The sequence below is a fragment of the Mesocricetus auratus genome, unplaced genomic scaffold (genome assembly GCF_017639785.1).
Source record: "Mesocricetus auratus isolate SY011 unplaced genomic scaffold, BCM_Maur_2.0 Super-Scaffold_100676, whole genome shotgun sequence".
Taxonomy (NCBI): domain Eukaryota; kingdom Metazoa; phylum Chordata; class Mammalia; order Rodentia; family Cricetidae; genus Mesocricetus; species Mesocricetus auratus.
Window position 1 is genome coordinate 60,465,461 of NW_024429266.1, and position 22,905 is coordinate 60,488,365.

The window sequence follows — 22,905 nt, forward strand, 5'->3', positions numbered from 1 at the left end:
TGGCGATAATTGCTCTCAGGAAGAAGCCAAAGCTTCAAGTGCATCATAGACAAAAAAGTGTCTTTTCTGCCAAGTGTGATGAGAGGCAAGAGACACTTAACTGGGCTGTCTAATGGCAGAGGCGTCCTTATGTGGACATGACCACCACTAGAGTTTCAAAAAGGTTCAATCTTAGAACCCTCCTCCCTGCCCCAGCCCACCCCATCCCTGTGAAAACAGTTTAGGAACAAACAGGACAGTCCCTGGAAACTAGGTCAGACATGAAACCATGCATTGATAGTGAATTCCATGTTGGACAGCCAGAAGGCCTGTGCTCTCTTCCTAAGCACAAGTGTGCAGGGAGGGATTCCCGGCTCAGTGCAGCCGCCGTGTCCTCAGTTGCCCCTCCAATCCCCATGTCAAGACCTCGTTCTCTAAAGCCTTTGTACATGCAATTTGAAAAGCACATCCAGATTTTCAAAGACCTCAGCCAAGAACTGTCCTCCTGTAAAACCAAGGCTTCCCACCCCAGCACAAACACTTGAATCCCTCGAGATGGAGATTAGCGTCTTCAAATCTGCAACTGTTTATGACAACTGACAGCTGGCTGAGAACTGAACAAGTTCGAACTTTTAAAATGTGAATCATTTCTGTTGTGGTTATTCTAAAGTTCCTTCTCACTGTATGTTTCTTGCTTATTGGACACTTAGTGACCTGTACCGTGGGGACATTCTGTTAGAAATGCATCCCCTCTCTCAAAAAGCTCGCTATTCTGGCCAGTCTATCGTTCCTACCCACAGAGATGATGTCTGAGGCTTGAAGTCGGAAAGCATCAAGCGATCACCTGAAACAGGGGCTAGGGAGGTGGCTCAGTAAATCAAGTGCTTGCCTTGCAGGTGTGAGGACCTGAGTTGAATCCGCGCAGAGTGGCAGCTGCTTGTAATTCCAGCATGGGCAGGTGCAGACAGGCATATTCTCAGGCTCATTGACCAGCCAATCCAGCCTACTTGGTAAGTTCCAGGGATACAATCTAAAAAAATAAAATAATAATAATAATAAGAAGATAAATAAGATAGACAACATCGCCAGGTGGTGGTGGCACACGCCTTTAATCCCAGCACTCGGGAGGCAGAGGCAGGCGGATCTCTGTGAGTTCAAGACCAGGCTGGACCGACAGCCTCCAAAACAATACAGAGAAACCCTGTCTCATGAAACCAAAAAAAAAAAAAAAAAGACAACATCTGAGGACTGACAGCTGTCCTCTGGCCTTTACATACATGCATACACATGTGCATCTCCACCTAAACATATATGCACCTATACACATATGAACACACATGTATACACAAGTTAAGTCAATAGATGAGTAAATGAATAAATAAACAAAAATAAAAATTCATTCTAGGGGCTGGAGAGATGGCTCAGCGGTTAAGAGCACTGACTGTTCTTCCAGAGGTCCTGAGTTCAATTCCCGGCAACCACATGGTGGCTCACGACCATCTGTAATGAGATCTGGTGCCCTCCGCTGGCATGCAGGCAGAAGACTGTATACACAATAAATAAATAAAAATATTTTTAAAAATTCATTCTAAAACCAGCTTTGAAACTTAGTCAATTCTAGTACAAGGTCTCCAGGGGTGACAAGTTGGCACAGCTTAAGTAAAAGGCCTTCGGAAAGTCTAAAACACCTCAATAATGTAATGTATTATAGATGGTCTCCCTCTAACCAGCCCTTAGCACTTGAAAAGCATCATCTAGGAGGTTAAGTATGCTTTGAAGTTTTAAGGACAGTGGGCAGCCTGGACTGTTGTCCCCTTTTGTCACCACAACCACCATGAGAAGGAAATGGTTTTGGAGGACAGAGAATAAAGTGGTGAGTAATTTTTGTCTTTTAGTCCTTCTGTGTGCGTACACATGTTCATCTGTGTAAGGGCGGATGAGTGCGGGCCAAAGCATACAGAGAACAACCTCAGATGCCTGCCCTCATCTTCCACCTTGTATGACACAGGCTTTCTCGTGTCATTTTTTTGCTGACCATGCCAGGCTAGATGGTGAGAGGGCAATTTGAATCAAGTAGCCCAGAGGGACAGGTGTGGGGAGTTGGAACATAGAGATGAGCAGGGGTGTTGGGAGGAGCAACGATATCCAAACATTGTCTCACATTTCAAGAAAAAGAAAACACACTGCAAAAAAGATCTCAGACCCAAACATTTACCCTGGGCAAAAACTGAAATCTGTCTATCGGAACAGTTGTTAATGTGTGGGAACACTTGTACGGTGGGCAAAGTGACATGCCAAGTGTTTTCTGTGTATTAATCCACACCTACCCTCTAAGAAGTCAGTGATAAGCAATTATCACACATGTAGTTCTTAGAACAGAGTTTAGCATGTAACCAATACTAGACAAGGGACTGTTATTAGCACCACCCTATAGGACTGGGAACTAAAAGAGAGAGTGGAGTTCACTCGCATCTGCACATCTGGTTGAAGTGGTCAAGCTTGATCTCAAAACACAGAGGGAAAGCATCGCCAGTGAATGTCAATCTAACTTAAACTGTCGCATTGTTTGGACAGCTAATTCAACTCAGCAGACACTTTTAAGTGCCTACTTTGATGAAAAGACTAAGTTCTGGGAGAAACGAGACCTGGGTTACATCATTGATGTGTTCCCAATCAATTAATTAACTGACTGTTTCAGGCATTCGAGAAAATAAAAATAAAGACACAGTAATGTCTGTTCGACCAGTGGAGAAGGCACATGCTTGAGTAACTGACTCCCTGCCTGGTCAGATGTGGATGACAATAGAAAGATGTACTGGAGCATGCTGGGGGATTTCAATCCAACAGATCAGGAAAAACCTATCTGAGCTGCGCTTCTCCCAGTGTGTCAATGTCAGAAGCTCTGGAGTGTAACCAGGTAGGAGGAGCTGTGCTCCCTCTGCATAATAAGGCCAGAGTTACTCATCTGCTAGAAATAGGGTTAAGGTCACTTTAATAGGAAGAATATGAATTTCTCCTGTTGGCCAGATGGGGGCCTTTGGAACAGGATGGATGAGTCCCAGGGGTCCTCAACTATATTTGAATTCTTATACTTTGTGAGAAAAATAATCCAGCCTAGAGACAAAGCCCCCACAGCCTGTCTCTCCCAACTCCCACCCCCTCAATCTCTTTTAAACCAGATCTCACCAGGAAGTGAGGTATCTTAGGCCCTGCTTTCTCCACCATAACCTCTCCCCTCCACCCTTCTTCCTGCGACCAGTGAGAGCTCTGGGGAAATCACATGAACCCCTCCAACACTGACTCCTTCTGAAACTCTGCTGTGGCTCCACTGGCAGTGTCGGCATAGCATTCCTGAAGTCTCGGGTTTGATCCCTAGCACCACATAAACCAGCTTTCGAGGTGCACACCTGTAATTCCAGCACTCAGGAGGTAGAAGCAGGAGCATCAGAAGTTCAAGGTCATCCTTCACAACCTAATAAATTCCAGGCCAGCCCAAGACACGTGAGACCTTATCTTTAAAGTACCACAAAAACCTTCAATGACTCCCATAGAGGAGTCACTGGTTGTCAGAAAAACTAACTTATTTCCCGAAATTTACCCATCTCCTGCTGCAATGGCCGTGTGAAAGTTCTGCCTTTGACCCACATGGGGAAGTTTTTAGGCTCCAAAGAAATGTGCTAAAAGGAAGCTCAGGAGATGACTGGTAAATACTTGCTATAAAAGCATGGAGCACCAAGTTCAATTCCCCAGAGTCTACCTAAAACACAAGCCAGGCATGGTACCACGCACCTGTAGCCTAGCACTGGAGAAAAAAAGACAAGTGGGGACTTCAGGCTCACCTAATTGGTGAACTTCAGGTTCAGTGAGAGACCGACCATGTCTCAAAAAGCAACACCTGGTAAGCCGGCTCAGCCAGTAAGGACCCCTGCTGCCAACCAGACTACTTGAGTTTGGTTAGTGGCACCACATGGTGGAAAGAGAGAACTGACTCCTACAAACTGCCCTCAGACCACACTGAAGCTGTGGTGTGTGAAACACACACACACACACACACACACACACACACACACAGTGTGTGCTATTGCACTGAGTCCTACTGTGGGCATTGTGTTTCAGACTTCCTATTGAAGTGATGGGTCAGCAGCCTCAGCAACAGCAGCAGCAGCAACACCCAGCAACAGGTTAGAAAAAAAAAATCCAGTCTCCACTCCACCCCTGTGCCCCTGCTCTACCATTAGCATTTCAATGAGATGCCCTTGTGACCTGGTACTGTGCCTTGGAAAGGCAGGAGGCATTTGTTCTTCTCTGGTCCAGGAAGCACTTAGTCTTCTGTTGAGGCAGATTTCATGTATCCCAAGTTGGCCTCAAAAGGTGTCAGGTGCTCCTGCCTCTAGCTGCCAAGTGCGGGGATTGAAAGTGTATGTCCTCATGCTCTGTTTATGGGGTCCTGGGGACCTAAACCAGGGCTTCAGACACCCTAGGCAAGCACTCTACCATCTGAGGTATATCCCCAGCCCACATTTGCCATTTTGAGTTTCCAGCCTTAACATATTCCCACAGCTTGACAAAACTATGAAGAAGAAAAACTGGGACCAGCCCTGGAAGTGGGAATGATCTGAGAGGCTGGTCACCCAGGCTGAGGGGATGAGCATCTGTCATGGGCGAGGTCAATGCCTAGATCTTAGGAGCACAGGAGATATTTACAGCTACTTTATAACCAGTTGAGGAAACAATCGGAACAAAAGCAACCAAAACCACTTGGAAAGAAAAACAGAGCATGAACAAGAAATAATAGCTAACTCAGTTCCTGGATCTCCAGGTCCCCAAGATAAAGCATAGTACAATTTAAACCTCAAAGAACTTACAACCTTGATGGAGATAAGACCTGGGGACATGAAGCAATGCAAGGCCAGAGACCAGGGTTATGTAACATCTTGCTTGCACTTTAATATTAGCAGAGTCTTGTGTACTTACTGTGTGCTAAGCACCCCTCTAAGGACTAGAAAGTGTGTGCGTGCGTGTGTGTGTGTGTGTGTGTGTGCGCGCACGCACGCGCACGCGCACGCGCACGAGTGGGTGTGTCCCCTTACAATAAGAGTGGGGAGGCAGAGACAAGTGGATCCCTGGGACTCACTTGTGCTGTCTCAAAATAAATTTTTTTAAAAAGTGTGGGGGAGGGCACCTGAAAAAAACAGCATCCTATGTTGTGCTCTGGCCTACACACACACACACACACACACACACACACGATCTGCTTTCTTCTTGAGGAAATTGAGGCACAGCGTAATCAGGTGACCTACCCAATGCCATGCTCAGCTTCTGCCACTAGCCCTAATCCAGCTCCACAGTATTTGGGGGGGGGGAATGTAGGGAGCCCCTAACCGTGATTTTAGCCACATCTTCAAGTAGTCACCTAGGCTGTGTTTGAAGGCTGGCTGGTGTGGGGATCCAATTTTACCAGGACAGTATTGCGCAGCAGTAGCAAGGTTTCCCTCCTACACTTCTGAAGAAGTGAGGTCAGTGAGTTCCTCTCCGTTAAAAGGTCAAGGACCCGGCTGGACGGTGCCCAGATCTAGACTCAGAAAGGCTTCAAGGACCAAACAAATGTGGCCAGTAACTAGAGCATGTCCACAGTCAGTAGCTTGAATCCACTTTCCCTCGTGATTTAACCCAAAGCAGGAAAGTTAGCTCATTCCATAGCTCCCCCTTTTAGCTTGAAAATCCTACCTGGATGATCACTTAACCAGAGAGTACAGAGATGTTTCTTAAACCCATTTGCTAGGGTGTTGTGCCCAAATTCTGAACCCCAAAATCACCAAGAGGCCCATTTCTTTGCAAAAGCCAAGAGTCTTTAATTGAAGTTATTTAACAAGCTAAACCCATTAGCGCGGGCCCTTCATCCCTCCACCATGGTGGATGGCTGGAGAAAGACTCAGAGCAACCTGGAGGCAGGGATTTTAAAGGGCAGTGTAAGGGGAGTGTCCAGGGGTATGAAACAGTCTCAGGATTGGTCGTTTCCAGGTTTGGGTGCTGATTGGTCAACTGGTTGTTATGACCCATAGGCCCTCCCAGGGCAGTTGCTATGCTCTACAAGTCACTGTTGTGCACTGTCCGAAAAGCACACCCAGAGCCGTAAAGCACAGCCCTGCTAGCTAACTTCTGATTGGCTCCTTGCCACAAGGAAGGGCATCTGACCTCCTAGTGACCAGGACAGGAGTGGCAAGGTCAGGCGAGCACATCGTAGCCTGTCATGGCTGCTAAAATGAGGAGCTGGTCACTACAAGGGTACACTTTCACCAAAGATTTAAAGGGTGCCCACTTAAGATACTGTAAAGTCAAAATCTCACCTAATGATATCTACAAACATTCTACAAGCTCAGACTTCAAGGTGTTCTGAGCTTTTACAGGAAGCATCCCCACTTGGAGCATCCTGAATGCGGCTGTCATGGAGACCTACCCCACCATTTGTGAGTCTGTGTTCGTGAATATTTATACACAAATACATCCTAGTATAGATGGGAAGGTACCTGTGTGTGCACAGGTGCATGTACGTACATGTATTGCTACATATGTGAGTGTATACATGTAGAGGTCATAGGACAAACTCAGCTGTCATTCCTCAGGCATGGTTGACTGTGTGTTTTGAGACAGGTTCTCTCGCTGATCCACAATTCTCCTATACAAGTAGGCTGACTGGCCAGGGAGCCCCGAGATTTTCCTACCTCCACCTCCTAGCTCTAGAATTACATATGCACATTTCCATACCTGCCTTTTTACTTGGGTTTTGGGGCTAGAACTCAGATCTCCAGACTTACCACACAGCAGGAGCTTTACTGAGTAAGTCACCTCCACAGCCCACCCCCAAAAACTCTCACTGTGTGTTCCTTGTTGCTAGGGTGATACAATCATCCTACCAACACACAGATTTTCAAATGGATAAAAAGATCAGAGCCTATTTCCTCTATGCATCAATTTTCCAGAGAGTCAGCCTTTGAAGAATGCCACTTCGACCACTTTGTGGCAATCTGAAAAATGCCAGTTTCCAAGCTCCAAGAAGAGTGTTTATGAAGGTGACCTACTCAGTCAGCCTCCACCCCCACAAGTCCCTTTCTTCAAACACAATTCTCCTCCACCCTCCAGGGAGGGTCCTGTGAACGAAAAGGAAGCTGGCACTTTGAGAACAAGCCCAGGAAAGGGGCAGTGTGAATGGCCATTGTTCTATTCTGTTGTTGGTCCTGAAGCAAAGACCACAGGTTAATTTCACACTCTTTCCTTCCTATTTTCACTGGAACGCAAACAAGTCATTTTTAGGACTAGCAAGACACTTTGGATGCCTCTGCCACTCCGAAGGATAAAACCTCCCCAGGAGAAGCCTTGCAGAAACACAAATAGCAACCCCCCAAGGCAAGGAGCCACACAGTCCCTGACCCCAGGCACTTAACAGCCTTGATAGAGAGATAAGGGCTAGCCACCTGAAGCAACACAAGGCTGGTGCCACACCTTACGCAACAACCGCTCACATGAGTATTAGAAAGTTTCCACTGGTGGAATTTCCTCTACTCCCCCTCTGTCTCATCTTCAATCTTCTCTAAAACCAGCTATTTGCACCCATTTGAGAAGATGGCTCCTCCCCCGTCCACACAGCAGAGTCAAGAACCCCCACCCCCACCCCTGACTCCCAGCAGCCCCTTGGAAGTAGTATGAAAGAGTCCGGTGCCTTGAGAAACTAGTGCTCGGCAAGGTATTTTGGTAAGGGCGGCATCAAAGCCGTGATTTCTGTGATGTGAAGGGGGGTGGTGAGGACAACTGGGGTGAAATGAGTGAGCAGTGAATGAAAAAAGAAATAAAAAGGGAAGCCGGGCGGTGGTGGCGCACGCCTTTAATCCAAGCACTCGGGAGGCAGAGGCAGGCGGATCTCTGTAAGTTCGAGGCCAGGCTGGACCGACAGTCTCCAAAACAATACAGAGAAAAGAAAAAGAAAAAAGAAATAAAAAGGACTCAACTGCTCCGAGGTATGGTGGAGGAGGAGGCTTACTGTAGACAAAAGGAGGAGCCTAGCCAGGAGCAGGTTCATCTGGGAGAGTCCAAAGTGGATGTGGACATGACCCTGAGCCGTGTGAGGAGGTGGGGGAGGGAAAGGGGAGAGCCGCTGCTGACCAAGAGACTAGCCAAGAGAGTAGACAGAGACTAGATAACCAAAATGGCTGGATTATGTAGGGAACAGCGGCTGGAGAAGTTTAGGGGAGGGAGGCCTGAGAGGACTGCCTGGAGGGTCCTGTAGGCGGCAGGTCCGATTTGATATGTTAAGTAGGCACCTGAGCCAATTGTCCCAGGTTTGAAACCTTAGCCAGCAGGAGGCAGGAGAATGAGAAGGAAGACTGGGAAAGAGCAACAAGACCAACTTATGTATGAAAACCCCTGCTTCTTATGCTAATTTTTAATAGAAAAAAATTAGGGGCAGGACTGGAGAAATGGTTCAGCAGTTAAAAGCATGCAATGCTTTTCCAGAGGACCCAAGTTCTATTCTGAGCACCTATATCAGCCAACTCACAACTGCCTATAAATTCAGCTCCAAGGATCTGACATCTTCTGGCCTCTGAGGGCACCTGCACTCAAATGCATCTAACATACTTACACACACACACACACACACACACACACACACACACACACACACACTTTAAAAATTGTTTTAATTTAAGAAAAAAGTTTTTAAGTTGGTCTGGGAAGGTAGCTCCGTGGATAATGCACACACTGGGCAAGCAAAGACTAGAGTTTGAGAACCAAAGTAAAAGGCAGGCAGGCATGGTGTCCTACCTGTAATCCCAGAACTTGGGGTGGAGTGGGGTGCCTAGAGCAAGCTAACTAGCTGCACAGGCAATCTCTGGGTCCAACTGAGACCCTGTGTCAGTAAATAAAAACCAATCAAGAAAGACATCCAACATCAACTTTGGGTACAAATATCACACACACACACACACACACACCAGATTTTATTCTCAGCATTTATTTACTTTAGTGTAAGAGAATAAAAAAGAAGTTCCCTGCCTTGTCTTGGAACATGCATCAATTTCCAGGGCAAACTGGCATTCTCTAGAGACACAAACCATTGTGTTGCCCTTGCTGCATCCACAGCAGACATCACTAATCAATGGCAATGCTCTTCCCTGCTCAACTCTTGTCTGTCGCGTCTGCTGTACGGCCTGTGTCCGAGAACGTGCGGAGGGTGTCGGGGATTGACAACACAGAGACTTGTTCAACGGTGTAAAGAAAACTTTAAGCAGGCCCCAAAAAGGTTCAAGAAAACTTCCTAAGAAAGGCTCCCACCAGAGAAGCTTCTGCTCTCTCCTCTACCCTGGCTGGTTCTCTCTGACCCCAGAAACTGATCTGGGCGTATCAGAAGAGGCGGCTAGTCTTTGGACAAGGTCGAGGTCAGGGTGGTTTCTGTGGGCAGGCCTTTTCCAGGAACTTATTGCCCCGGGCATTGTATTGTTTTTAGTAAACATGTTTTTAGTAAACATTGTCTTATAGCTGCCTACTCCCAGGCAGAAGGGGAAGTGGGTCTCTGCTCAAGGTCTGGTGTTCCCACACTTGTCTTTTTCTCTGCTCTCCCCACTAACTCAGTCTTAATTAAGGTTTCTATTGCTGTGGCAGTGCTGGAGATCTAACCTAGGGCTTTGCATATGGTAGGCAAGCACTTTACTACCGAGCTCTATCCCAGCCCTTTTATTATTTATTTATTTATTTATCTATTTATCTATTTATTTATTTATTTATTTAGAGACAGGATGTGAGGACAATCTGATTGCAACATCTGTCACCTCATTGACCACCAGGGTTGATTCAGCTAACCTGACTGACTAGGCGGGTGTCCCCCCTTCCTCCCTTACCACTCCATAAGATGCATGCCTTCCCTGAAAAGAGCAGAACCAGTGAAGGGTACACTCGCTTGCAGCCCAGGTAGATCTTCCTGCTTTAGCCTCCCCGGTAGCAGGGCTGACAGGCCTGCCCCACCAGACCACTGAGCACCATCTCCATGCTCTTAGTGGCTCTCTGCTCCTGTCTGCCACATCCAGCTGGGCACAGCTGCCTGGCCTCATGAGACCATGCCTCTTTCCTTCCCAGTAAATGATTGGAAATGAAGACACTTGGGGCTGCTTTCTGGGCCCCCTCAGCTTCCTTCAAGCACAATTATTCACACCACCAAGTCATCACACATCAGGAGCTGAATGTTCTCTCTTCTGCTTTTTCAAGGTAGAGCCCCCCCCCCAACACCCTCCCTAAGGTTTGGCTGGCACCTGATCTCTCTTGGAACTCTGGTTCATGTTCCCATAAGAGAGCTCTATCTTGTGACTTCCGGTTTTGTTTTGTTTATTTTTCGTCCTTTGTTAGACTCCAAATATCTAATGCATTTCAAACATTCTGAAACTGTTCAAATGAAATCACAGGGCAGATAGATGGCTAAGGTACTTACATCCAAGCCCGAGGACTTGAGTTCAATACTCAGTCCCACAGAGTAGAGGAGAAAGTTGACTCCATAAGGTTTCTCTGATCTCTGCATGAGCTCCACAGTATGTCCCTACTCTCCACCCCTGCCCCAACACATAATACATAAGCATTACAAAGGAGGAGGGGGGAGGGAACCAAAGAAACCATAGAAGGACATTGGGTAGAGTACACATTTAAGAGATAACTTGTTAGAACTGGCACAGTAGTACCTAGCCGGGGTTTAGGAGGCAGAGGCAGGAGGATTGCCATAATCCTGAGATCAGCGTGGCCTATGTACTGAGTTCCCAGACCAGACAGGAGTATTCAGCAACAGCTGTTTCAGATGGATGGATGTATGGATATATAGATAGACAGATAGACAGACAGACTGCAGAGATAGCTCAGTCTGTAAAGTGCTTGCAAAGACATGGACCCAAATTCAATCATCAGCACCCACGTTAAAGAAAAACATCCAGGTGACTTGGTACATGTTTGCAATCCTAAGACAGGAACGGCAGAGACAGGTGAATCCTAGGACTTGCTGGCCATCCTGATTCGCCTGTTAGGTGAGTTCCAGGACAGCAAGATACCCTGTCTCAAAATAACAACAACAAACAAATGATGGACAGAGCATGAGGAATGACCTCCAGCCTGCACGCACACACACAGGTGCACACACACTGAAACACAGAAGTACCCACACAGCTGGAAGAAAGAGGAGACAGAGCACAAGAGCTTGTTTGTCTTCATCTGGTCTAGGGGTTGTTATTTGGGTGACCCTCTGACTGGAGTCTAGAAACAGCAATTGCCACTTCCTTTGGAGCAGCACTAATTTGAGGAAGCTTAATGGCCTTTCAGTTCCATCACTGAGAGGCAAGACCCCACCTGCCATGCCTGGAGGAAGCTACGAGGTCTTCCCATATTTGCATGTATGGGCCACACGCAGATGTGTCAAGTGATCTCCAGGGCCAGGCTGAGATGAAGGCACGGTCTCTTTCCCTAGAGAGAAATAAGAACTGGGCTATCAACTCTGTCAGCTCTGCCCAGGAGATCCTACCTCTAATGTGATGGCTGAGATTTTACTCTGTCTTAGTTATTGCTGTGAAAAGACACCATGACCATGGCAAATCTTTTTGTTTAATCACTTTACTTTTTTCATTTTACATACTAGCTGCAGTTCCCCCTCCCCATTCTTCCTCCCTCCCACCTCCCCTCATCTCACCCACCATCCACTCCTCAGAGGGGGTAAGGCCTTTTTGGGGGAATCAACAAACTCTGGCATACTAAGATGAAACAGGACCAAGGTCCCCATCCCCTTGTCAAGATGGAGCTAGGTATCCCCCCACAGGGAATGGGCTCCAAAAAAGCCAGTTCGTGCATCTGGGATAGGTCCTGGTGCCACTGCCAGGGCCTGTCCCCTAACAACAGATCAACCCACACAACTGTCACCTACATTCAGAGGGTCTAGTTTGGTCCCATGCAGTTTCCCCATCTCATAGTCCATGAGCTCCCATTAGCTCCGGTCAGCTATCTCTGTGTTTTTCCCCCATCATGCTCTTGGCTCCCACCCCTTGTTCATATGATCCCTTCTCCCTCTCTTCAGCTGCACTCCATTAGCTCAGCCCAGTGCTTGGCTGGACCAGCCTTGATAAAGGAAAACATTTAATTGTGGTGGCTCGCTTATAGTTCAGAGGTTCAGTCCATTATCATCACGGTGCGACATAGCATGCAGGCAGGCATGGTATGGAGAAGTGGCTGAGAGTCCTACATCTTTCAGGCAACAGGAAGTGGCCTGTCACTGAATGAAGTTAAAGCAAAAGGGATCTCACAGCCTGGTCCAATAGTGATACACCTCCTTCAACAAGGCCACACCTCCTAATAATGACACTCCCTATGAGCTCATGGTGGCCAATGACATTCAAACCACCATATAACCCTTATGCGATGGCAGAGATTCTACCCTTCATGTGATAGATAGCATTAGGAGATAGATGACTGACAGATGTGGTCATAAGGGCAGGTGTGCGGGATTGGACCACTTTCTAGAGAGTGCTCTTACCCACCATGTTCAAGCTTGGTAACTGTATTAATTGCTTTGGCCACTGCTACAAGAGGATACTTGATAAAACAACTTATGGAAGGATTTTTTGTTTGTTCACAGTTTGAGGGTACAGTCTATCACGGTGTGGCTACAGGCATGTAAGTGAATAAGAAGAAATAAAAAGGAAAGGGACATAATGGCTCCTAGGTACGGTGGAGGAGAAAGTTTATTGTAGATTAAACGGAGGGCATAGCCAGAGGTAGGGACATCTGGGAGAGTCCAGAGTGGTCATGACTCTGAGCCATGTGAGGAGTTGGGGGAGGTAGGAGGAGAGCAGCTGCTGGCCAAGAGCAGCCTGGGCCAAGACTGGCCAAGAGAGTAGATAAAAAGACCAAGTCACCAAAATGGCTGGATTACACAGGGAAGGGTGGCTGAGAGAAGGGAAGCCCAGCCCTTGGGCTGGAGAAGTTTAGAGGTTTATTTTTTCTTTCGGGGGTGGGGGTGGGGTGTGACAGCCTGGAGGGCCCTGCAGCAGATAGGGAGTGAGGGATGCAGGGAGAACCTGGTAGCCAATGACTGCCATTTGTGCCCAGTTTGAGACCTAACAGTGAGCAGCTGATCACATGGCAACCACAGTCAGGAAGCAGATAGATGTGTGCTGTACTCAGCTCGCTTCCTATTCAGTCCAAGACACTGGCCCATGGAACGATGCTGCCCACAGTTATGGCAGTCTGCCTCCCTTAGTTAACACAAGTTAGAAACTCACAAACGTGCCCAGAAGTTCATCTCCTAAGTGATGGAAGACCCTGTCAGGTGACAATCAATAATAGCCATCACAGTGCCCAGTCCTATGCTGTACCAACCTGATCAAGATACAGAGTCAGACTGGAGGAACATGGCCAGGAGACCTGGCCTTCATCCTCATGCTGTGTTGGCTCTAGGACTCAACCTGCACACTTAAAATTTGTATCTATAGTAGAGTATGAATGTTTGAGTCACCCCAAAATTATTGATTAGAACAGAATCACCAAAGAGTTGGTATTAGAACGTGGGGTTGGGTCAACATTCTATCATGGATGGGAGAGGGGGTAAGGATGAGGCCTCACTGCTTCTTCAGGAGCTATTGACAGTTAATAGTCATTTTTCTTCTATGGTATAGTCACTAGTAAGTTGCCTATGTTCCAAAAATAACGCCACACCCATGCTCGTGAAATCATCCATGATTAAACTCAATGGGTCATAACAAAACAAACAAAAACAAAGCAAAAAACATACATGAAAGTAGGAGGGGGACAAGCTAAGAAGAAGAGAGTTCTAGAAGGAAGGGAAAGAGGATACAAGAGGGTACTGGGGAGCAGCAATGGCCAAACTTCATCATACACATATATGAAACTGTCAGTGAATTTTTTTAATTAAAAAGAAAATGGTGCTGTTAGGAAGTGAGTAGATAAATCAATGGGATCAACATCATTATAAAAGAGACCCCAGGACTAGGGATATAACTCAGTTGGTAGCTGCCTGCCTAGCATGCATGTAGTCTTGGGGTCCATCCCCAGTACCACATGACAGGGTATAGTGATATACACATGTGACTCCAGCACTTGAGAGGTGGAGGCAGGAGGATCAGGAGTTTAAGGTCATCCTTAGCTACCTAAAGAATTGGAGGTCACCCTGGACTACATGACACTCACAAAAAAAAAGAAAAAAAAACAAGAACATGGATGGATGTGACGGTGGTCAGCCACAGTGAGCCATTTCCATCAGAACTCTGACAGTAGTAGCCAGAGTGTATGACTCTGTTGCACTAGGTGCTTGTGTAGCATTCCAGTTTCGGATCTCTCGTGCCAGCCCCATTCAGACTGGTCCACTCAGAAAACAGACCCTCACCCTCATCGAACCCTTCCAGGCTAAGCACCAGCCAGCTGGGGCAGCCCTGAGTTTCCTCTCTCCCCTTCCTCTGCACTCCATATCCTTCCTAGCACTGACGACATCCCTCTCTGCTTAGAGGCACTTCCTTCCTCCACTCCCTCCTCAAGCCCTCTTCTCTTGTTCCTTTATAATAAATATCGTGACCCATCAGGTCCGAGATCAAAAGGGAGGGGGCGATCCTGCTTCTCTGGGAGGCAAAAGGGGCAGAACCTCATAACCACACCGGAGGTTAGGGACATCGTCACAACAGCAAGACAAGGGAAGAAGTGTAGACTGCCTCACTTGTTTGCTGGGTTAGATAGATGTCAGGGAAGCCGCTGCAGTGAGACCAAAATCACAGAGGCAAAACTGAGTAAAGGTCTCAGCAGGAGGACCTAAATTCAATCTCCCAGAATTCACTTTGAAAAATAATACTTGTAATCCAGTTGTGGTGGTGTGTGTTTATAATCCCATTGCTGAGGAGGCAAAGATAGGAGCATTCCTGGACTCCCTGGTCTAGTTGTTGAGGTCCAAGCCAGTGAGACACCCTGTCTCAAAAAACTATAAGTCGGACAGCACCCGAGGAACACTAAGGTTGTCCTCTGATATACACATACACAGTCATATACACATATATACATATACAAATAAACAAAATTTCTCTCTCCCTTTCACTAACCATTAAGGCACAGGTGAACAAATTGGGATAAATGTCTACTCTAGTCTACAATCAGTGTAGTCCTTCTGTTCTTCCATTATCCCATCTGCCTACACAGTTAGGAAAGAAAGCAAAGTGAAGTCTCTCTCTCTCCCCCTCTCCCTCTCCCTCCTCTGTCTGTCCTTCCCTCCCTCCCTCTCTCTCTGAGAGGTAGGGTTCTAGGGGTTGGGGACAGAAGTTAACCTTAGCTGTAGTTCCTCATGCACTCTCCACTTAGTTTTTTGAGACAGGGTCTCTCAATAACCTGGAACTGGCTAACTAAGCTAGGCTACCTGCTCAGAGAACCCCAGGGATCCTCCCGTCTCCACCTCCTCAGTGTTGGGATTACAAGTGCTTGCTGCCACACCTAGCCTTTTGTAAGTAGGTTCTGGGGCTCAAATTCAGGAACTTGCTCTTAAACCGCAAACACTCTGCCAACTGCACCATCTCCTCTGCTCAAGAAGCTTTCTTTTAAGAATGATTATGAACTTCTTTCCACAAGCACTCTGTTATATTCCGTCATCAACCACCTAGCTGCAAGGGATGCAGAAACCTACAGGCTAACTGGGTGGCCATGTGTCTTCATCAAGGAGGGGGAGTGGTGTCATGTTAAAATAGTTGCACACAATTATTACTGTGGTCATTGTTATCAGTCTTTGCCAAGTCCCCATCATTAGACCATTCTGAAATTTACACCCACTCCAGCACTCAACTACATATGATGCAATACAATGATGAGTAGAACAAACGAAACTCTCTAAGGGTTCCAGGGAAGGAGGATTTGTTTTGTGTTTATGGTTGAGATAAACTACCTTTTTTAATAGTTTGAGTATAAAGAGTGTTAGTCTTGTTAACAGGTGATGGTGTTATTGAGGAGTGATTGGTGCACAAGGGCCTTGACGTCACTACTGCATTCGTCATCCTCTCCTTCTCCACATACCCCACACCCCTGCTCCTTCCTGCCTGTCAGGAGTAAGCATCTTTCCTCTGTGGGTCACTTCCACCATGGTGTCCTGCCTCACTCGACTGAGCATAGGCAGAAACCTCCAAAGCTGTGAGTCAAACAAAGCTTTCTTCGTTCACGTTGAATTGCTTGGATATTTTGTCACAGAGGAAAAGGAGTCTACCAACATAGCCTGGGTCCTGGAAAAAAACAAAAACAAAAACAAACAAACAAAAAAACAAGTCTAAACTAAGAAGAGGGAAGGAGGGAAGCTGCTCTTCCATTTCACTGAAGGGTGATTTTTAACCAGTCATAGCACCATTGGGCACATCCACACATTGCCATAAATATTACAGAAAAAAATTAGGCTCTTAATAAAGGCTGAATCACACACTGAAGACATTCATAGCTCAAGTTACTTGGTCAACAATATGTTAAGCCTCAGGCTTCTCTCTTTCTGGTTTTACAGGTGTGTACTAAGCAGTTAGGCAACTAACACAGAGGAAGACAAGCATTAAGTTCAATTTCCTCTGTGAGCACTCTATTCTTCCTGAACAAAGTCATTTCCTGATGTATCACAAGACAGGGTTCACCAGCTCACCCCATTAAATCTATTTGTTTTCACTGTATAGTTCTAATCCCACTGACCAGGAACAAAACATTTGATTTTTCTCCCAGTGCATTTCATATCTTATTGTAATCACTACTTCCTTTGCCCATTTTCCCAGCTTGTAGTCTCCACTCTAATCCTCCAGCTTCCTTCTGACCTGGGAGACAGAGAGCTCACTGAGGCAATGCCTACTCACACCTCCACCTGCAGCCCAGCATTATACCCGACTACTTCCCAGCAGGAGCCGGACCTCAGGGTCAAGAACACAGGAACTCGGAGTGGTTTTGCAGCCAGATGCACTGGCCTGTGGCGAGCTCCTTAACTCCCCTCTGAAATAACATTTTGAAGCAGGTGTAAAAGTCATCCCAAGTCCATCTTTCTGAAGCATGAGGTCGAAAGGACAGCCATCAAAGGCTGGCACCAGCCTCTTCCTGCTCCTGGTTGGATCTCTACTGCCGCCAGAGTCAGGGGAGACATTAGCTCTGGAGTTATAGTCTGAGCACCTTGGCCTTCTTGTAAATGAATGTTTCAGAAATGCCTGGTAGGCAGGTTATTAAAACCTCCCCGAGCATTGTCTAAGCAAGGCCACCGAGAGTCACAAATCATGCCGTGGGGGTTCAGTATTAACCCAGTCAGCATTTCCTCGGTGGCTAAGGGCTGGTGAAGGTTTTCACAGTGATTCTTTCTACTTCTCTATTTTACAAGGTGGCCAGGTGAGTTGACCTTGAGCAGGTCATGTCTCTTCTACCTCAGCTTCCTTTCTCATCTGGAAGACCAGAGCCTTCACTTCTGAGACATAAGGAAATGACTCCAAGATTCCTGTCTAATCCAGGGGTCTGTCTCAGAAGAGAATGGAAAACAAAGCAAAAAACCCTTGCTGAACTGGCTATTGGCCTGTAAACTCTAACTGGCCGAGGCTGGCAGGATGGCTCAGTGAGTGAGAGAGCTTGCTGCACACGCGTGAAGAAGGGCACTCAAGGTTTGCTCTTTATTACCCAGAGTCACCTTCTGCTGGTGCTAATAAAAAGTCCGGAAGAAGTGGGATAGGTTTTGGGGGGTGGGAGATGTCTTCTTTTTTATTTTATTCATTTTGAGACAGGGCTCACCCAGCCCAGGCTGGCCTCAGACTCACTATAGCTGACAATGGTCTTGAATTTCTGATTCCCCGCTTCTGCCTCCTAGGAGCAGGGTTGCCATGCACATGACTATATCCGGTCCATGTGCTAGGGACAGAAGTCAAGGCTTTGTGCGCGCAAGGCACACATCTGCCAGTGAAGCACGTCCCCAATCCCAGAATAGGGTTTCAATGTGGTAAACATCCAAGTTGAAGGCTCCTTAACAGTTCGCAGAGGGTTAGACAAAACACGGGCAATTCGTGACCTGTCACTTTGTCCTTGTAAGAAAGCCACAGCCTGTCCCAGCTTCCCCCTGTAGCTGTTGCTTTATTACTCTTTACTCTTTGGGGGTCCTGCCAGCCAGCTCCCAAACACATACATGGAGGCTTATTATTACTTATAAATGTCCGGTCTTACCTTGGCTTGTTTCTTGCCAGCTTTTACTAAGTTAGCCAGCTTATCTTTTGCCTCTGGGATTTTACCTGCCTCTACTTCTGTATGCCTTTCTTTACTTCTTACTCCGTGGCAGCCTGTGTAGCTGGCCCCTGATGTCTTCCTCCTCGATTCTTTTCTTCCAAGATTTCTCCTCCTATTTATTCTCTCTGCCTGCCAGCCCGGCCTATCCTTTCTTCTTTCTGCCTTGCTACTGGCCATTTAGCTCTTTATTAGACCAACCAGGTGTTTTACACAGGCAAAGTAACACAGCTTCACAGAGTTAAACAAATGCAATGCTAGAGAATGAAACGCATCTTTGCATCGTTTAAAACAAATGTTTCACAGCATAAACAAATGTAACACAGCTTAAAGTAATATTCTTCAGCATTCCCTTTTACTGTGCTTCAGGGAAACCTTTAGATTCTTCACAGGATACCAAGGTTATGTGACTAGTTTACTTCTATGGCTCTTGGAGACAGCATCTAGTAGGTATCGTGTGTAACATGGATCTCCAAGCAGTGAGCTAGAGAAATAGCCAGGCAGCATGGAGAGAAACCAGAATTAGGTTAGGAGGAGCAGATGCCCTGTAGCCCTTGGACAAGTCCCTTAACATCTCTGGCTTTCAACTAACTCCTCTGTGACTGTAACCAGGGGCAGTAGGATGAGATCCAAGAACCTAGGGTCAGACAGTGTGGTCAGATAGTTTGGTTCCTGCAGCCCTCCCCACCACCAGGTTTCCCCCCAAACCTCCTGTATCCTGACCAGCTCCTAGAAGACTCACTCCTCAGAAAGTGTTTGCTTTTCCCAAGCCTTTCCCTGACTCTGCTTGCTCAAAAGAGCTCTGATTGGGATTCACACCCTGTTCTCCCCCCTCTACTTATTTGAATTGATGAGTCTGGGACCGTCAGTCAGGGATGCCCCGGTAACAGACAGTTGGGTTTATTGGAAGTGAACACCAGGCTTTCCATTCATATCGGTCTCCGTCCTTGGATCCACATGACTGCACACTCAGAGGCAGACACCTGCCCCTCAGCATCCCTGGCTGCCCCCACGATCCACTGAGCCAGCTCCCCTTCCCCCTTACAAGCCAGCCTGTTTAAATGAGGCCTGCTGGGAGCCCAGCGTGGCCACTGAGGTGAAGGGCTTGTTTGTGCTTGAGGTTACTTGCACAGGAGAATCCTGGCTTTCCACCAGGCCTGCCTGGGCTGCTCTTAAAAATACCCAGAAAGATTGTGCAGCCTCCGTTGAGTCTCTTCTCCCGGGATCAGAGCACCAGCTCAAGCCTGTTCCTTCCAGAATTCACTCTTGCCCTGCTCCAGTCACGGGGTCTAGGATGCTTAGCGGCTCCATTTGGGAGGCCTGCCTGGGCCTCAGGCTTCCCCAAGGAAGGCATTCAGAAGCTGTCTCCATAAGATTTCATGTAAGCAGACAGTCCATGCTTAATTTCTGGACTGCGGTGTTTAACACCGTCAACTTGACAGACTCCAGAGTCACCCAGCAGTTAGGACTCCCAGATTAAGGTAACTGAGACAGGAGGCAACAGGCTGTGTGAGCAGCACTGTGCTATGCAGCTGCAGTCCGGGGTTGAACACAGAGTAGAAAGCTCGGGACTGGGGCTCCATGGGCAACGTGCTTGCTGCACACAAGGAAGGAACCGGCTTTATACCCTTGGCAGCCACGTAAAAGCTGCGTGTGGTGGGCAGCATCTGTAACCCAGAAAAGGGAAACACAGAAAAAAACAGAAGCCGGGGCCCACGGGCCAGCGCCAGGCTGTCGGCCAGAGCTCCAGGTTCAGTGCAGGGCACCTGCCTCAAGAAATAAAGGCGGGGAACAACTGAAGGTGACACCTGACACCGGCCTGCACACTCACATACACGCGTGTGTAAGCCACACACATTAAGAAGTGTGGCATGGGAAGTCAGCTGACTTCTGATTTGTTTTTGTTTTTTTTCCTGTATTTTCCTGAGCTGGGTTACAGATGCTGCCCAACCACACGCAGCTTTTTTTGTTTTTGTTTTGTTTTTTGTTTTTTCGAGGCAGGGTTTCTCTGTATTGTTTTGGAGGCTGTCCTGGAACTGCTCTGTAGACCAGGCTGCCCTCGAACTCACAGAGATCCGCCTGCCTCTGCCTCCCGAGTGCTGGGATTAAAGGCGTGCGCCACCAATGCCCGGCTCCACACGCAGCTTTTACATGGCTGTGGATGCCATGTGACCAGTTGCCTGTCTCCTGGCACCGTGCTTTCCTTCCAAGTGTCAGCCAAAGCAAACCCTTTCTTTTCAAGCTATTTTCATCAGACACTTGATCTCAACAGCTAGACAAGAAACCGATACGAGGCTTCAAGTCCTAATATCATAGTCCCCAGCTGCAGAACTCCAGGCTTTTCAGACCAAATGCTTCAACTGTAATTGGGAATAATAATACTGCCTGCCTCATCATGTCGCACAGGATTAAATGAATTAATACTTGCTGATCACTTAGAACAGGGCCTGGCACGTGGCAAACACCCAATAAATCTCAGTCATTACTGCTGTCATTAAATTGGCCAAAGAACCAATGTGCAGAGTACCTGGAAAGAGACTTTTTAAGTTCATCATTGAAAAGCCATTGTCTGACATAAGTATCAAAATGTTCCTTGCCAGCAAGATGGAATCATTTAACTGTGACACCGGGTGCTAATGGGCAGAATGTAATTGCTCGTGAAATTTTACAATTTTAAGATGAAAATGGGATCTTGGGGAATAGCCTAGCGACTGAAGTGTCTGCTGCACAAATGTGTCAGGTGAGCACGGCACCCAGCCTGAAATTCCTGCCTGGGAAGGTGGAGAAAGGGAAGGGATTCCCAGAGCAAGGTGGCTAGGGAGACTAGTCATATTGGCAAGCTCTGGATTCATTTGAGAGACCCTGCCTCTATGAATAAGGGGAAAGGGACATCAAGAATGACTCCCCAACATCAGTCCTCCACATGCATGCACACACGCATGCACATGTACCCACACACATGGGTGCAAAAATCATCCATCTACAAGCAAGCACAACATGAAAATGTGCTATTTAGAATACAAGCTGAGGAGAGGGTGGAGTAATGGGGGGTGGTGCAGTCCCTGTAACCAGATTATGTAGACTGCCCCTCTCTCCATGTCTCTCCAGGGTGACTTGCTTTCAGTTCTGGGAAATAAGCCTGAAGATCACAGAAATTAAGGAATTCATTGCTGACTGATGAATAAAACTAAATCTGCCTGCATCCCAAAATCTGCCTCTCTGTCTTTCTGTCTGCTCCAGCACTGCACTGGCCAACGCCCCACAGGAAACACATAGAATGTGGCTTCATGAGAGAGGTTTCAAGTGGCTCATTTGGCCTTTTTGTTCTTTTTTATGTGAAGGCATCGAAAGATCCGTGGGCTAGAAAATGGCCGTCTTCAGGCACCTAAGATGCTTCAATTGGATTTGACTTTGGACTTCCAGCCTTGTTTTTTTTTTTTAATAAATTATCAGCCTGTGGCATTTTGTTATAGTATCTCAAACTGACAGAGACAAGATCTTTAGGAGAACAGGCTCAGAATTCCAAGATGGTGCTGAAGAGAAATTTCAGGGCAGTTCAGGAGAAGCTAAATACAGACATGGAAAGTTCTAGAAAAGAAAAATAAAACTATTCTTATCCAAGTCTGAATGATTAAAGCTAATAGGGAAGATATTAAGCACATTCTGGCACTTACAGAGCCAGGGTCCCACCCTCAAGCTCACAATACCACTCTCATGGGCTTGTTTATATATAGTACACTGGGGAACTTTATAGGGAAAATCCTCCAGGGTCCCTCTTGGTCAGGTTCAAGATAGTTAATGTGGGGCTGGAGAGATGGTTTGGTGGTTAAGAGCCCTTGCTGTTCTTCCAGGGGACCCAAGTTCAGTTCCCAGCACCCATATCAGGCGGCTCATAACAATCTGAAACTCCAGTTCCAGGAGGGATCTGACACCTTTTTCTGGCCTCCAACAGCACTGCACACACATATATCATACACACACACACACACACACACATGCACACACACACATGCACACACACACGCACACATGCACACACACTCACAAACTTAAAATAAATGAGCTTGGTGGTGGCAGCGGTGGCGCACACCTTTAATCCCAGCACTCCAGAGGCAGAGGCAGGTGGATCTCTGTGAGTTCAAGACCAACCTGATCTACAGAGTGAGTTCTAAGACAGTCAAGGCTACATAGAGAAATCCTGCCTCAAAAAAGCAAAAGCAGAAAAAAACTTTTTTTCTTTTGGTATTTCAAGACACAGTTTCTCCGTGTTGCTTTGGAGCCTGTCCTGGAACTTGTTCTGTAGACCAGGCTGGCCTCGATCTCATAGAGATCTTCCAACCTCCGCCTCCCGAGTGCTGGGATTAAAGGCGTGCACCACCAATGCCCGGCTCAGAAAAAGACTTTTTAATATTTAAGCTACAAAGAGTAGCTGGGAGCTGTGGATGTAGACGTGTGAATGCGCATGCGTTTGAGCACACGTGTGACAGTCAGAGGACAACTTGCAGGAGTCAGTCCTCTCCTCCTACCTCAGAATTCAGTGACTGGACTCAGGCTGTCTGGCAGCAGACACCTTTCCCCACTCAGCCTGGAGTACATAGCACGATGGAAACAGAAGAGACCTTGCCTCAAAACAGGGTGGAAGGACAGACC

The 22,905-nt window shown here is 47.1% G+C and overlaps 1 long non-coding RNA gene across 1 annotated transcript; it reads right to left on the bottom strand.

The window, feature by feature from the left end:
- Positions 1 to 869: 869 nt before the first annotated feature.
- On the bottom strand, positions 870 to 18,248 carry LOC110342755. The gene is made up of 3 exons (XR_005874460.1): positions 18,199 to 18,248; positions 11,353 to 11,466; positions 870 to 1,009 (listed from the first exon to the last, which is right to left on the bottom strand). It is a non-coding gene; the product is annotated as an uncharacterized LOC110342755 (long non-coding RNA).
- Positions 18,249 to 22,905: the final 4,657 nt, after the last annotated feature.